The sequence below is a fragment of the Camelus dromedarius genome, chromosome 26, assembly GCF_036321535.1.
Source record: "Camelus dromedarius isolate mCamDro1 chromosome 26, mCamDro1.pat, whole genome shotgun sequence".
In the NCBI taxonomy this organism is placed as follows: domain Eukaryota; kingdom Metazoa; phylum Chordata; class Mammalia; order Artiodactyla; family Camelidae; genus Camelus; species Camelus dromedarius.
Window position 1 is genome coordinate 19,452,026 of NC_087461.1, and position 18,059 is coordinate 19,470,084.

Consider the following 18,059-nt stretch of genomic DNA (forward strand, 5'->3'; position numbering starts at 1 on the left):
GAGGTGTGAGAATTAAACTTGAGCAGGGAGGGTGCAGCTCAGCGATGGAGCACTTGCTTAGCACACATGAGGTCCTGGGTTCAATCCCCAGTGCCTCCATCAAAATAAATAAAAATCAACTACCCCCCCCCCCCAGTTTTAAAAAGTTTTTTTTAAAAAAAATTAAACTTGAACTAACAGCAGGTGGCCTTCACAATGTTTCCCCCGATGACATCGGCTGGCATCACAAACACCCTTTTGTTATTATTTCTCTGCCTGTTTATCTGGTCTCTGGGTTGACTCTCACTCATCTCTGTAGTATCTGAAGGTCGGTCCCTGAAGCGAAGCCAGTTTCCTATGGTTTTCACCTTGGTTTTCCTCTAACTGGAAAGTGGAGCATTCGTGTTTACCATCTGCCTACAACTTGCGAGGTTTCCTGAATTCCCAAAGGGAAGGTAGATTATCACAAAAAGTCTTCAATGTGCCAAGAAGCTCTTTTGACTCTTATCTCAAATACCCCCCAGAGAGCCGCATCAGTTCATCTGCTGGGCCTGAAGGGGCTTCGACCAGGAGACATGATTCTCCAGCCCTGCTGCCTCCTCTTTCCTCTCTGATATTTCCCCGCCTACCTCTTTTTTCCTTTTTTAAATGGAGGCACTGGGGATTGAACCCAGGACCTCATGCGTGCTAAGCATGCACCCTACCACTGCGCTACACACACTCCCCACTCTTCTACCTCCTTCATGCACTGTTTTGTGTCTTTTGTGGTCTTTTTCTCTGCAATATTGTGGTTTATAAAATTATATATGTATTTGGTGACTCAGATGTCAAAAATATATTTCTCATATACATTTGGTCTTCGTCCACAGTTCCTGGTCCACAGCTCCCAAAACCCTTGGAATTTTGTAGGTGTGGAAAGTGATAATTGTGCCTTATGTGACTGAGGTGACTTGTGGAAGCAGCTGAGGATGGAGGCTGGTGGCCAGGGGGGCCAACCATGTGATTAGAAGGCTGGAACTTTCAGCCCAATTCCTGATTTCCAGGGAGGGGAGAGGGGCTGGAGGTTGAATCTGTCACCGTCGGCCAATGATTTAGTCATTCCATGGCTATGTAATGATGCTGCCATAAAAACCCCAGAGACAGCTTTCTGGCCCTTTATTCAGAGAGCTTCCAGATCAGGGAAGCAGAATGCATCCACGTGCAACCCTGCTGGCCCCGTGTTCCACAAAGCCAGGAGCTCTTTTGTTCCGGACCTCACCCTGTGTATCTCTACCTACTTGTTGATTAATATCCTTCAATATCCTCAGTAATCTAGTGAGTAAATAGGTTTTCCTGAGTTCCGTGAGCTGTTCCAGCAAATGAGTTGAACCCAAACAGGAAGTTACGGGAACCTCTGATTTATAACCAGTCAGTCGGAAGCACAGGTAACAACTCAGGCTTGTGATCGGCGTCTGCAATGGAGGGTGGTCTTGTGGGACTGAGCCCTTTTCCTGTGGAATTTGATTATATCCCCAAGTAGACAAGGTCAGCCCCCTGGGCAGGTGGGGGGGGGGGAGGAGGGCTGGAGGGCGGGAAAGGAGGAGTTTCTGCTGCAGCTTGTCAACCACCTTAAACTGCACTTTTGAATTCTGCCAATGTATTCAGCTTATTTAAAGTCAGTTTATCCAAACAAACAAACATGCAAATTGAAAACTATGATGGCTTTACAGCAGCACGGGGTGATGTGGAGGGATCAGGGAAGCCATGGTATGAGGCATGGGAATCCAGGCCCAAGTGCCCCAGGGGGTAGTTTATGTGGATATTGCTGTACAGACGTCCCTGGATTAATTCTAATCAATGCTTTGCACATTTAGACCAATAGTGAAAAAAAAAAAATCAATTGAGCCCAGGTGACAAAAATCTCAGGGCCTATTTCCCACCTGAGGTCCTGACATTAAGAATAGAAAGGAGTCCCTTCAAAAATAGAAACAAAATTCTGGTCCAAACAAGCTAATGATTTGCCACCAATAGACCTGTTATGAAAGAAAAGAATAATGGTGCTTGTTACACGTATGCTGGGTCTTTGAAACACCCCATAAACTTAAAGAAAACAAAATCAGAGGATCCGTTAGGGGACTGAAATCCCATTGTTTATTCCTGAATTACACTTCAGCATTTTCTTAGCTAAATGTCAATTTTTCCTTGAAAGGAAAAAGGAGCTTGAAAGGCAGCACCCCCCCTCCAGCCCATCTCAGCTCCGGCTGCCCTAACAAAATGCCATGGACTGGGTGGTTGAAACACCAGAGATCTGTTTGTTCTGGAGGCTGGAGGTTGGCTGGAGTGTGCTGGCACGGCCAGGTTCTCCAGGAGGGCCCTCTCCCCGGCTTGCAGGCGGCCACCTTCTCACTGTGTTGGCACATGGCAGAGGGAGAGCTCTGATCTGTTTCCTTACAAGGGCACTAATCCCACCCTGGGGGCCCCCTCCCTCATGATCTCATCTAAACCTAAGCCCCTCCCAAAGTCCCCATTTCCAAGTACCATCCCCTGAGGGTTAGGGCTTCCACATATGAATTTTGAGAGGGCACAAGCCATTCCATAACACAACCCCCAGCCCTTCTTTACCTGGAGGCCGCGATACCAATGTTAGGGTTCGACCCATAGTCTGTGATCACCGGGCCCCTCATTCAGAGAAAGAAGGTATGGGGTTTTGCCTTGTCTCTCTGACCAGATGCAATCTTTTGACTTGATTTATTAACTCTCTTACTTTGCCCACTAAATCACTTCTTACGTTGTTTTCCTGTCATCCACAGCTGGTCAACATGATCAGTGAGACAGAATTCAAAAGAAGCCCAATCATCTTTAGTTTAGAAACGAATCCATCTAGAGCAGTACATGTCATTTTGCTTGGTTCGGGCGCCCCCAAGTGTCCCTAGAGAGAGCTACCATGTAAGTTCTTTGAGAAATCGTAATCACTTTGAATCCAGAATCTATGATAATTTTTTTTTTGCCTTCACTTATGTTGAGCACATGCTAAAGCTGAAGTCTCTTGGTGGCATCTACAGAGGTGATAAGAACACAGATCGTGCCCTCAAGAAACTCATGATTTAGTAGAAAAATTCACACATGCACAAAGAAGCTTGAAAAAAGAGGTAAAAAATGATAGATGCCTTTAGTGGTTACAGAGAAGTGCTATGAAAGTCAGAAAAGACAAAATTAATTCCAGCTGGGGGTGTCTTTAAGGCTTCATGGCAGATGTGGCCTATTTGATATAGGGCCTTGAAGACAGGGTACAATTTAGGACGAGTCATTCAACCCTTTGTTTATGAAATATTTTAAGTAGTGGTAACATAAAACCATCAAGGCAGAAAAGTGCAGGACCTGTGGGAAAAGAGCAGGGAGGTTTGTGTTACTGGAGCATGGACCTGTGAATGTGAGAATTAAGATCAAATGGGAGTGGGAAGGGTTCAGAACAGTGATAAAGCACAGGTTTAGCATGCATGAGGTCATGGGTTTGATCCCCAGTACCTCTGTTAAATAAAAAGAAAATAATAAATAAGTAAACATAGTTACCTACCCCCTAACAACAACAACAAAAAGATCAAACAAACTTGGACTTTTCTGGGTGATGCAGTGGGAGCCAGAGTAGGTTTCTGAGCAGAGAGGCTTGTTTATTCTTTGATTCACTCAACAGTCTTTTTCAACAGCTATCAGTGTGCCTGGTGTACAGTGCTGGGTGCACAGCGGTGGAAGAAACACTCAGAAGCCGTTCTCACAGAGCTTACAGCAGAGAAAGACAATAAAAGATCCATACACCAAAATTAAAGGTTATGAGCAGGCAGACGAAGAACCGGATTCTAGAAAGGATAGTGAGAGGCTGGGGACTTCATTGAGACTGGGGGTCAGAGACGTCCTCTTTGGACAATGACATTAGAAGTGAAGGACCCACGGGTGAGTGATGGCCAGGTGACGATGTGGGAAATGAACCTCCCAGGCTGGTGTGAAGGCCCTAAAGAAAAACTGATTTTGCTGAGCTCAAGAGGCTGGAAAAGAGGCTGATGTGACTGAATCAGCGCAGTGGGGAGGTGGTGGGAGGTGGGGGGAGGGAAGTGGGCACGTGTCATTATAGGTCATGGCCGTGAGCCTGGACTTTAAGTGCCCGGGAGAGTTGGGGAGAGCTTGACCTCACCGACAACCGAGTTATGGATTTCAAAGTTTGCAGTGAAATTCCCCATTATTTCCCCCAATAAAATCTTACGTCAAGACTTACTATATGATTAAGTAAGAGAAATGGTTTATTAGCATGATTTTATTTTTAAAGTCTATATCATTTTCTCATCCTACAGGCAGTTGATAAAAAACATAAAGATATTTTGATTAATACAGACATTTGAAATAGGAGCTTATCAGTGAGAATTATAAGCTGATTTCACCCTCAGCATTCAACTTATGCTTTGATTTTCGATGTGCAGTGTTGATATAACCATCCTTCTCATTAATTCATAGTTTAAAATAGAAATAGGATTTTTAAAAATGTACTATGTAATGTCATGTTCTGTTTTGTTTAAATAGATTAGTGGAAGGTAGTGCTCTGCTTTTTAAACTAAAACTGTGCATGCAAAACCTAGGCAACCAAGTCAAGACAGAGAGTCTGGAAGATCACACACCACTTTCTGGTCTCACAGTGTGTCTGAGCTTCTGATAACTTGGAAAGCAAGTTGAAGACACAATTAACAATAAGGGAACTTGAAACAATTACATAAGATGGAGGAGTTTAAAATGTGCATATATGAAAATTGAATTTCAGTTGCTTATTTACCATTAAGAGAATTTACAATTCTGTGTTTCATCTACTGAATCAGGGCCTTCCATCTTGTTCACTAAGTTTTCTTTCTCTTCAGTATTTTAAGCACAGGTTTAAAAAAACTCAACATGGAACACTAATATTTTAATGGGGAACATAATTTTCAAGAGTAAAAAGAAGTTTCAAGTATAAAAAAGGTTTTATTTTTTTCCCAGTTTTATTGAGATATAATTGACACACAGTACCATATAAGTTTAAGGTGTACAGCATAATGACTTAACTTACATTTGTCAAACGATTACTATATTAAGTTAATATCATCACCTCATATAATTCCAAAAAATTTAAAAAACCAAAGTTCTAAAGTCTTATAGACATAGTAAAGCAATATACCCTAAAAATTAACATAAGGGTTTCATGACTAGACATTCTAGAATAAAAAGTTAATCAAGACTTAAAACTTATTTGTTTTATTGGATTGTATGTTTTCTCTGTTCCCCGCATACAATATAGCAGTTGGTACCTGGCAGGTTTTCAAAAAATTCTTGTTGATTGTGTAAATGAATTCAGGGTCTTTAAACAGGAATGACAGGATTTTTTTCAGAGATGAATAATTAATTTATCTTATAACCACTGAATCTTTGGTTAACAATTAAAATTAGATTTCTATATTTCTAACTCTGTTTCTAGATTCATGGCAGGCATCAGACAGGATTTTAACCAAATTTGAAGACCTCATTGTGGTGATATAATTCAGGGGTCAGCAAACTGTTGCCAGTGGGCCAAGGGGCCATGTTTGGGTAAATAAATATACACTGAAAACTCCAACAATCCAAAATAAAATGTTTTTTAAAAAAGAAAATTTTTGCTGTAGAACAGCCTTAGATTTACAGAAAAATAGTGAGGGTAGTACAAAGAATTACCATGTACCATACAACCAGTTTTACCTACTGTTAGTCTTTTTATTAGCAGAGTATATTTGTTAGAAATAATGACCCAACATTGACACACCATTACTAACTAAAGTTGGTATTGCATTCAGAATTCCATAGCTTGTCCTTAATGTTCTTTTCTGTTCCTGAATTTCATCTGAGATACCACATTACATTTATTTAAATGTATTCTTAGGCTCCTCTTATCGGAGACAGTTTCTCAGACTTTCCTTGTTTTTGACGATCTTGACAGTTTTCAGGAGTACTGGACAGGTATTTTGTAGAATGGCTCTCAGTTGGGATTTGTCTGATGTTTTTCTCATGATTAGATGGGGAAGAGGTGCTTTTGGAAGGAAGACCACAGAGTTGAAGTGCCAGTCTCATCACATCATTTCAAGATTACATACTGTAAACATGCTGTATCACTACTGATGACCTAGCCTGGGGTAGTGTTTGTCAGGTTTCTCCCCTGTACAGTTACTCTTATTTTTCCTTTTTCCATATTGTATTCTTTGGAAGAAATTCACTGTGCACAGCCCACACTTATGGAGGGAAAGCTATGCTTCAAGGGTGGAATATCTATACAAATTATTTGCAACTCTTTGCAAGATATTTGTCAACTCTTTCCCCACATTTATTTATGCAATAATTCCTTTCTATCAGAATGGACTCATGGATATATAGTTTATGCTTTGAGTTCTGATCCGTTTTATTTTGTCGTTCACATTTTTCTAGCTTTAGCCATTCAAAAAAAAAAAACTGGTCATGTATTCCTTTGGCATATTCATCATTGTAGGTGTTTTGGATTTTTTAAAAGTACTTCCTTGCATTATAAAATGCTCCAGGCTCATCTTGTATATTTCCTCTCACAGTCCTAGAATTAGCATTTCTTCAAGAAATCTTGGTTCTTTTTATTGGAAAATGGTATTAGAAACCAAGTTCTAGGTGCTAGATGTGCTTGATTCTACTCAGCGGTTATGGCTTCTAGGCCCTCTCAATGAACAGAGCAGGGAGATAATCCATGTGTATACTAACCTATGTATATACATGTATCTATAAATGGTTCTGCACATTACCGTCTGTATCCATAGTAAATAAAAATGAGTTCATTCTGTTGTATTCAACTCTAATTCATTACCACCTAGAATATTCTAGCCTTCTCCCCTAGCTCAACTGTAACCTCCAACTCCAGTAGTGAGAAATCTGGCTCTCACCATCTGCCACACATTTACTAAATTGTTCAGTTCTGCTATATGGATATGGCATTTTCAGAAATGTTAGCCCACACTTTTCATGGGACACAACTTTGTTAACTAAAGCATAGTATTTATGTACAGCTCCTGTTGGCTTTCCTTGTGCAGATTACACTCATTTCCAAAGTTACTTGGATCAAGACCTGGTTGCCCCATGCCCTTTAGTGAAGGTGTTTAATACCATTGTAATACATTTTTATTTTAGGTGAAGAAATGAAAATAAACATGCATACATACACTAAGAGTTCAAATATATTCATGAACATGAAAATGATTTCTTTCGAGTTTGGCACACACATATGTATATATTTGCATATGTATGTGCCAGTGTGTTAGCAAAGTCAGCAGTTTTGCTACCTTTCAGTCATATTCTGTGTAAATTAAACTGTTACAATAGTGATAATTTACATTTATGTAGCATTGTATGATTTTCAAAGCACTTTTCATATTATTGTTTCTCCACTGGAATTAATTTTATAATTCCTCTTTTCATGTAAGGAAACTGAGACCCAGTTTCCTGCCAGAGAGCACTTATCAAATGAGGGTCAAAGCCTAAAATTAACTCTAGGTCTTATTATTTAAGTCTATTTTCCTCTCTTTCACACAGTGTCTTTGTATATCATTATTTGTCATGATTATAATTATATAGTAAATTTCTATCAATCACACAGGGTTAGTCAAAATCCTGTCGTGTAAAGAAAAACAAAATGATTCAGTGAATATGACTGACACGCTAAATAGCTAAAACTTTCATTAATTAAAAAGCTAAGGTAACTTGTATATACTCAAAAACGCCATCAGTGCCTTTAGGAGATTTACTCAGTGTCCTTAAGACTAAAACTAGGATAAATGATGCTGCAATAGCTCCTCTCTACACAGATTTTCATTCTTTCTAGAACTGACTGCATTTGCTATGTTTACTTTCCCTGTTGTCGGCATCACTTTCCACCAAAATAATAAACCCGAGACGTCTACTTAATTCCTGCCTCTCCTAGCATCACCACTCTGACCAAGTAATGACCAAGTCCTGTTAACTTAGCAAGTATTTCTGAAATATGTGTATTTTTCACTTCTACTCTCACTACAGCCCTTGAGACTCTCACCATCTTTCTTCTGACCTCCAGTGACAGCCTCTCAACTTCCCCTCTTTAGACAAGTCAGTCTTCAATACATCCTCCACAGAATGCTACATTTGTGCTCCAACCCTACTGTGTCTTCTTCTGTAAAGAGACATAGTAAATATTCTCAGCTTTGGGACATGCATTCTCTATCACAAATACTCAACTCCACCATTACAGTACAAAACAAGCATAAACAGTATTCAAGCAAACAAGTGGCTGTGTTTCAATTAACTTTTGTTATCAGAACAGGCTGTGAGTTACCTGTGGCCCATGGGGATTTGTTACCAATCCCTGTTCTTAGAGAACAGGGCCTTTCTATCTGGACCATCAGATAATGCTCAGCACATGGTGGGAGCCAGATAAAAATTTATTAGAAAGTAAATGAGTGATTTCAAAAAAGGAATAAATAATGGATGAGTAACAAGTCAAATGTATACCCCAAGAGCCTTTAGGTATAAACTGGGGTATTGATTTAGTCATTCACTTAGACTGTCCATGAGGGAAAAAGATAGACTCTTCATATTGTGCATAATTAAGGTTTTCATTAGGCAGCTAGTGTGTTTGGTGGGTTCTGGGCTGGAGATTACATTTGGAAGTAGCAGATGGCAGGTGGTATTTAAAGTCACAGCTATGGGGACAGCTGAATGAATAAAGAATCAAGGTCATAGGCAGAGGACAAGGACACAAACATCAACTTTTAAAAAGCCGACAAGGAAAGCAGATTCTGCGTGGAAAGCTCTGAGGGAGAGCCAAAACGAGAGAGACAGGTCTGAAGATGATTTTTCATAAGAGTCATGGGTGAAAAGAGTTTAAAAAGTAAAGAAATAAGCAACAGTGGTAAATGCCACCAAGATATTCAATGAAGTTAATCCTTGAAAATCGCTCATGAATTTAGAATTAAGTCATGAATCACCTTATCAATTTAAAGCAGTGAAGGTAAAAGCGAAATGGTGATGTGTTTAATAGGAGGTGAGGGGTAAGAGTGAAGATGATGAGGTTTTAGTGACTTAAAAAAAAAGAAACAAACAATAATGGTGTAGAGCTATTGGGCATGCTGTGTTTGTTTAGTGTTTATCTTGCTTATTTATGAGTTTCTGTGAAATGGAAAAGCCTTGTGCATGTCTAAATGGTTCGAAGGGGTCAGTACATAATAATAAATTGAAGATTCAAGAAAAAGTTGGGAGAAATAAGGAACAAAGTCCTCAAGACAGAGAATGAAGAAAATAGAGCAGAGTTGGCCTAAGAGAGCAAGAGAGACACATCTTCATCTGAAACTATCAGAAGAAGGTAGAGACAGGAGCGATGAGAAACACAGCGGAGGCAAATGAGAACCTGAAAGACTCGAAGGCGATAGTCCTGACTTCTCTGTGTGGAATAAAGTAATAAAGTCCAATAACTGAGAAGGAGACAGAAAAGAGGAATTTAGAGGTTAAGGAAATACAAGTTTCAAACAGATTTTGAGGGCAGTGTTGATCATTAAGCGTATAAAATAAGACTGCAGGATAGTATGGAGGGCGCAGCTATGAGTAAATCATAAATCTCTACTGGCACAAATCTGTACTGTTAGGAGATTTCTTTTTGTAATGTTCAGCAGGAAGGCATAGGTGTTGAGACATCATATATTGAAAATTATCCATGATTGGGCATTTGGAAAGTATGTGAAATCAAAGAGCAATGAGTAGAGGAAGGAGGGTGAGGCCAATAAGTGATATTTGAAATGGTGTCCCATAAACTGCCAGTGTTATACGGATGGAATCAAAGCTACAAGGGAGCTGGTCAAAGTGGACATCAGTGACTAAAGCTCACTCTAGAGGGAGGGATAGTTCTTATGGAAATGAGTAAGAACACCAGAAGGATAAGAAATTATATTCAGAAATAAGATACTGGAATGTATACCTCAAAAGCAGAAAAGTTCTGGGCAATGACAAGGACCAAATTGTAGCTAAAACCATCAGTGGATGATGTATAAAATGCTAGTAAATGTAAAGAGAGCTCATGACATCAAGAAAACGTGTGGCTACGGTGATAAAGTTGCCATCTACTGTAGCTGACACTGCCTGCCCTGCCCCACTCCTTCATCAGGACAAATTACCAGTTTTACTTCTAACTGCCAACCCCTGTGCTTTTTTTTTTTTGGCCTGAGGCCACCCCTAGCCTTTGCAGCCTGCTTTGCTATCTCTGAGGTAGGATGAAAATGCTGGGAAATTAATGCCCTCCCTTCTCTGTAAAGCTCTTAACCAGCAAGGAAGAAGCTCCATCACCCCTTGAGTGGTACAAGGCTCAGTGTGTGTTTTGCCCTGGTTCCCAGAATTCCTTCAGTGGAGTTAAGTTTCAGTATTCAGTGGTGGTAGCTAGAGCTGTAAACATTCCTTTTACTGGTTCCATTCTTTCCTTTGTCTAACTTGTAACTTTAAACTCAAATTCTTGTCCTAAGGTTCTACTTTTTCTGCTTATACTATGATGTTTATACAACTCTTGAAGTTCCTTACGGCAATGCCAGGAGTGGGAGGGTAGATGTAGGAGATAAAGAAAAAGTCAAAAGTTGACTTCAATAAAGAGGGTTAAATTATACATACTTATGATTTTATTATTTATACTTAAATTTCCATTTAGATTTATACACGTGGGTGGAAATAGAACAACTTAAAACCAAAAGAAGATCAGAAAGAGTAGATGACACAGACTCTTCCTAGTGACCCCAGTGTGTGACAAACCTCCACAGAGAAGACCCGAGGGGATACAGCCCAGAGAACAAGTCCACGGTAGTTCAACACACATTTACTGAATACCTATTATGGGCTAGAAATAGATTGGGTGTCAGAGACACAAGTAAGGTGCCATTCAGAACCTTAACATGTTTGATGCTGTTTTGGGATTAAATCTATAATCAGAAAATTGTAATGCAATTGAAAAGTGATGACTAAAATATACATAGGGTATTGTAGGCATAAATGAGAAAGATATCTTAAGGTCTAGACAATCAGAGAAAGCTTTGTGAGAGAGATGACCTCTGAAATCAGCTTTAAAATTAAGTAGATGTTAACAGGCAAAAGAACAGAGGTAAAGAGGATGAATATTTTAGGAAGAAGCTATGGATGATATGTGTAAGAAATTACAAGAACCTGAGTGCTTTTGCAACTTAGAGGAAAAGAAAAAGTGTTGGAGAGCTAGGCAAGAGACAGATAATTTCTTTTATGCTAGCCCTTGAAATCTATTCTCAGGCAATGGAGTGCCACTGGGGAATTTTGAATGAGCAAAAGAGTTTGCCAGCACCTGTACTAGAGCATAGAAGTGTGTGTGTGTGTGTGTGTGTGTGTGATTGAGAGAAGTTAATTAACACAAAAATAAATTGATAAATCAGAAAAATTGCAGAGATTGATAAAGAATTTATATTTAATAGTGCAATAAAATATGGACAATTTCTTCAGATGTGTTGGTTTAGTAAACCATCTCTGAAAAAGCAGAATTTAAGGTGAGATTTAAACAATCAGGAGCCAGCTATGTGAAGACAGAGTAGGGCATACAGTCAGGGAAACAGCTAGTGCAGAGGGTGGAGAGCCAAGGGTGGATTGTGTTTGTCCTGCCTGAAGAATAGATGAAAAGACAGTGTGGCTGGCTTAGTAGTGTGGAAGGGGTGGAATTTGGAGATAGTAAGAGAATCCTAAATAAAGTAAGACTTTAGAAGCTAGAGTAAAAAATTTATAATTTATTCCAATGCGACGTATGTGAGGCAGAATAATGGACCCTCAAAGATGTTCACATCTTAATCCCTGCAGACTGGAATATGTTAACATTACATAGAAAAGGGAATTAAGGTTGCAGATGGAATTGAGGTTGCCAATCAGCTGACCTCGAGATAGGGAGATAATCCTGCATTATTTGGTATAATCACCAGCATCCTTGAAAGCGGAAGAGGGAGGCAGAAGGAGAGAGACAGAGGAAGATATGGCTATGAAAAAACAGGCACAAAGAGACACAAAACTGATGACTCTGACCATGGAGGAAGAGACCATGAGCCAAAGAGTGAGGATGGCGTTGAGAATTGAGAAGGGGCAAGGAAACAGAGCTCCTTCTGAGCCTCCAGAGAAGAAGGTAGCCCTGCCTATATTTTGATTTTAGTCCAGGGAGATTCGTGTTAAGAATTCTCACCCAGAATAGTAAGATAATACATTTGTGTTATTTTAATTCACTAAATTTATGATTGTTTATTATAGCAGCAATAGAAACTAATGCATGAAACATTGGGGGCGGGCAAGCAAGGGGATTGCAATAACTGCATAAGATTTTAAAACTCTATTTGTGGTTACTGTGTGCACAGTGGCTTATGGAGCAAAAGTAACAAAATTAAAGTCCGTTATAAGTTAATTATAGTAATTTAAATGAAAGATGATGGTAACTTGGACAAAAGTATTAGTAGTAGATATAAAATGAGGTGAATAGGCTTGGTATTTTTTTTGAATGAAAATGGACAGAAATTGTTCATTAATTGGCTTTAGGGAGTATAAAGATAACTATCAAGGAAAATCCATAAATGTTAACCTTGCACAACTGGGCTGATTTTGATGCCACTCACAGAACTAGAGAAGAGTGAAAATAGATTTGGTGGGGTAAATGAGAAGTTTTAAGACCATGAGGCTAGTTTACATCCCTGTGGTTATGTCAAGTAATGAGTTGGATCTGTAAATTTCTGAAGTTCTAGGGAGAGCTCAGATTTGTAGGTTTAGATTTGGGAATTGTTATGTATGGAGATGCTCTTCAAATCCACAGGTCTAGATTCGGTCATCAAGAAAGGCTACGTCTCAAGAGGAAAAGAGACATAGCCATGGGACACTGCAAAAATGAAGAGTAAAAGTGAAGAAAATGAGGAACCGAGAAAGAGTGGTCAGAGGCGTAGGAAGACAATCAGAGTGACACGACATGACAGAACAAGACAAAAGGACAGAGTGCTTCTGGAAGAACAGGTCTCAGATACGTTTGACAGGATAATAAGATGAGTTAAAAACATGAAATTTGGCAGCACGGAGGTGAGTAGGAATCTTGGCAAAGTCTCAGTGAAGTGGGGCCAGTGAAAACCCAATTGAAGTGAGTTGCAGTTAGACCAGGAAGTGTAGACAGTGATTTCATGGTAAACATTTTATGAAGTTTGTTGTAAAGGGAAACACCAGAATGGAGTAGAGACTACAGTTACATGTTTTCCTTGTCAACAAAAGAACTCTCCAGTAACACAAATTGAATGATTTACATATTACTTTTCTTTCTGCCACCTTCTCCTGAAACACAGTACTTAACTAACCTCCACTTCAAGTATGTCCATTCACTACTGTCATTTATTTATCTACTCATTAATTCCCAATAAATGTTTATTGAGCACCTACAAAGTAGAAGACACTGAAATGCCATCTGGAGAGGGGTCAGAGCTGTATGTTTAGATTTGTTGTAAGTATAAAGAAGACATATTAGATATAAAAGATATAGATAGCATCTGGCATCTAAGAATTATTCTAATTTAGTAGTTTCTCTTAGACTGCAATTCTTCATATATTAAAAAAAAATTAATTGCCCAAAACCATTGTCAGGAAGCATTAATGGCACTATCCAAAATTGCCCATGGTCTTTAAAGCCATTTCCTTTTAATGGACTATTATGACACTTTTTAATCCATATTTTGTATTTTCATATCTCAGTGCTGTATCTTTTCCTTAAAAACTTTTTTTTTTTTGGTGTCAGTTCCATTCATAGAAATAGAAACCACAGAAATTGAAGGCCTTGGTCAATATTTTACTACTTTCAGAAGTCTTCTGAAAAGTCGACTATCCAGACAGAAGGAATTCCTTTGCTTTGAGTTATTTTATCAGTTCCAGTTTTGTTTTGGGTATATGGATTTATCGTATTGCTTTACCTCACCAGCAGGAGAGGGTCTCATGCCTTACTTTTCATGGTGTTCTTAAAAATATCTTTTCAGAGTGCTTAAACTTAGTAACTTTTAATGAATATATGTTGAATAGATATTCTGCAGTGCTTCATGAAATAATTAGGGAGCAACAACACAAAACTGAACTCTTGACATGCTAAAATGATTGATTCAGCCCATATTCTGGCTGATGTATTTACTAGTGGCTACAAACAAACAAATCCCTCCAAATCTAACTTAATGAAACAAGATCCTACAAATTCTCTAAGGCATTTATTATTGATGTGTTATTCTGTGAATGCTATCTGCTTCTCTTTGGCATTCATTTGATAGAAGCAATAGTTCATTTTGTAGTGAATTCAGATAGTTCCTTTCAAACAAACCTTCTGTTAGCCTCATTACAGTCAAATGACATTACAGGTACTGAATGCTGGACTTTGAGAACTTACATTAAATAGAAAAATGCTTAGCTAGCAAGGTCTTTTATCAGCAATTGATTATTTTAGGCATTGAAATATGAAAGTTACACTTAAAGTTAGGGGAAAAATATAGTATGGCTACAAGTAAATTGATTAGAAGATTATTTGAATTACAGTGACAAAAATCTAAGCCAAATGGTTAAATGAAAGGACTGTCACTCCCGTTAATGTATAAATCTGTCAGTAGAAAAGGCAAATGAGGTGTTGGCCTGGGGATGTTTGAAGTCATAGAGACTCAAATAAACCCAGAATTTCTTCTGTCTGCCTTTTAAAAAAATCTGAAATTTTCTTGTATATTAACATAATTATATCAAATCAACTTATCCACCAGGTAGTGTAAAATTGTCATCTAAAGGTCTGGGTTTACTCCCTCATGAATTTATGACCACTGGCTAAAGTGATACAAATGTAACGTTTAGGACCATGTGCTCAGCCCCTAGAATAGTCATTTGACCAAGGAAGTTAATGTTCTAGGTTTGCTTTTGTTTGGGTGATATGCCCACAAATATGACCGTGGATGAGAGGTCTGCTACCAGAAGATAAAGAATGTTGAGCAGATAAAAATAATACAATGTAATCTAAAGATAGCTGATAGAGAAAAAAATAGAAGCCTTTTTGTACTATTTTGGAGTTTTCCACATGCCCATATTCTACCTTAATTAAAAAAATATAGACCAGCATATAAGTAGAAATATATAAATATTTGCCATGCTAAATTAGCAGGCTATAGACCTAACTCCTTGTTACTCTTGCTTATGTTAAATTCAATATGAAATGGCAGATAAGTGACTTCCTTAGGTATTTCTGCCAGGAGCATGTTTGTTGGTCACACAATGGGATGACACTGCACCTTGTCTCCCAACATCCACTCTCCTATACATCCTTAGTATGCAAATTGAGGAAGCTTATCTACATGGCCCTCCACAATAAGTCCAAATGCAATTCCTATTTGTATTGTGTCATATGAAATAAAAAGACAAATGATGTGTTCTTCCAAACGCATTCAAAAGAAAAAAAGTAGAGCACAGACACAACCATAATAAAACTCTTAATTGGGAAACAAGATGGCAGACAAACAGCAAACGCTGTGAAGGCTCTGACCCTGGGAGTGGGGGAGATGTTTTATTAATCCATAGTTCTGCTCTCTAGGAACACTTTTGTCCATAGTTTTCCTAAGCTCCTAGATTCTCTTCTGGAATGTTTTTTCCCCTTTCCATTATTTTACTTGACTTCATCCAAAAGTGAGAGTTTGGGCAATAGACAATTTTCTATTTTCAGCTTGAAAAAGATTAAATCTTGAGGGTTGCTTTAAGTGACTAATAGATGGATTTAACAAGAAAGTCACTTGTACACAGAGGAAGTGAAAAGCTCATGTACCTCCTTCATCTCACTCTTTCCCTGCTGTGGTGAATTCAGAGCTGTCATACTCCAGATTGCATAACTCTAAGATGGACTCACATAATGACTCACATTAGATCATGAGGCAAGAAAGAGAAAAAAACCTTTTTTATTTTAAGCTACCAAAATTTTATGGTTTATTTGTTCTTGCAGTGAAGCCTATCCTATCCTTGCTAACTTAAAGTCTGCCCTATTTTTTTTTGAAGTGCGTGGCGGAGGAGGGAGAGGGTGGAGGTGGGCTGCAGGTGCCTGTTCTGCTCTGCGCAAGTCTAGTGCAGTGAGGTGCTAGGGGTGTCAGGGAGCTGACAGAAAGGAACCGTGGGTATAGGAGCATGAAGTATCTCTGTGCTGTATGGTGTTGCACCGCGATTGCCTGCATTCCCCAAGACACGGGCCTTGTGACTGATTCGGGTGTGAGAGAAACACTTAGCAAGAATGATCAAGTATGGTCTTCCCTCCCTTGAAACAAATTTCAGTGTTGATTCTGAAAAAGCCTTTAGGTATTTGACCCTATTCATTACTTTTATATTCTTTTTTTTTTATTTTATTGATTTATAATCATTTTACAGTGTTGTGTCAAATTCCAGTGTAGAGCACAATTTTTCAGTCATACATGAACATATATATATTCATTGTCACATTTTTACTTTTATATTCTTGAGAGCATATAATGTACAATTTTATACTCTGCTTTTATTCACTTTAATATAACATTTCATCATGTTTTAACCAAACTCTGCAAGGCTCAGTGATGTGGCTTTATCAGCATGAACCTGAGTGATCAAGCAGTGGGAATTTTAAATCCTGCCTCAAGTTGCCCTTCCTTTGAGCAGAACTGGGCTAGGAGCCCAAGTGGAATCTCTTCTTGGAAATAGACTGACCTGTGCGATGTCTGGCTCTTGATGAAGATGCCTGCCTGCAGGATGGATATTCTGGGAGGGCTAGCAAGTCAGTAGTTAACTAGTCCTCTGTTGAGTAGGTGCAGCCATCAGTTTTGGATGGAACTGCAACATCTTCTGCATTTTCTCAGCGCCTTCTGTTTTGGTCTGCTTCAGGGAAGGCAGATCTGCAGCAGTGGTGCCCTGGCCCCTTACAGACATTTAATTGCATATTGTGGCTTCACCAGATCCAGATCTCAAAGCAAAGCTGTCAGGTCTCCAGCCAGCAGTTGAAGGGAGAGCACCTGAGGCCAATGCAAACTCAGATCATCTTTTAAATAACTGGTTGTGGTTCATATGCACAGACAGACAAATACATCTTTTCATTCTTCCTTGAAAGTCCTACTAATGGTAGCCAGGCATCTGTCTGGGTACTTTGGGGACAAAATAAGGATTAATATCTAATCAACAGGCATTTCACAGGGTTTCTCAAAATTTTGCAGTAGTGCTGAATGGCTTTTCGTTGGCCTCCCAGTTTCATTTCTCTCTCCTTTAGCTGATTTGAGTAAACTGTGGGAGTGCCGTGTAGAAAGATAATCTTCACGTGACCCCAGACTTAATTTTGTTTCCACCAACTATCTTGTTTTGGTAAGGCACCAACAGGGCCCAGTTTAAGACACAGTCACTCTGTCCTCAGCTGCCGTCTGAGTCCTTTATGCAACCTGCATATTTAGATGTTGAGGTGATGAGGATGTCTTACCCAACTGTTCACGACAAGGTTAATAACGTCTAGTTAGGGCATATTTAAAGAAAAAATGGATTAAATTCCTGAATAAAGTAATGTAAAAATGATATGCATGTGCTAAATCATGGGATTTATGTACTTAATGATCGACACAGAAGAGGAATGCCAATCCACAGCAGCACGTGGGGGGAGCCCGTGTGGAAGGAGCAGCAGGCCTGCGGAGCTTCGTGGGGAATCTGGAAGCAGGGCTGCTCTTACTTCCTGGCGGGTGCTTCTAAAGCTGGAGAGCTGGAGGGACTGCTCCGGCAGGAGTGTGGGGTGGCAGGATAGCAAGTGGACCTGAGTTACGGTAGCTCCGCTGTGGACACCAGCGTGAGCGCCACGTGACTTAAATTGGATAAAGCATTCTCCAAACAGTAGGTGACAACATAAAGGAAAAGTTTGACAAATTTACATATGACACTGGATGCACAAAGTGAAACAGAAAACATATCAAGAAGTCTTTGCATCAAATGTAAGAGTTAATACTATGAAATATTTTTAAAATTCATCCAGATTTTAGGGGAAATGTCAAAACATGAGC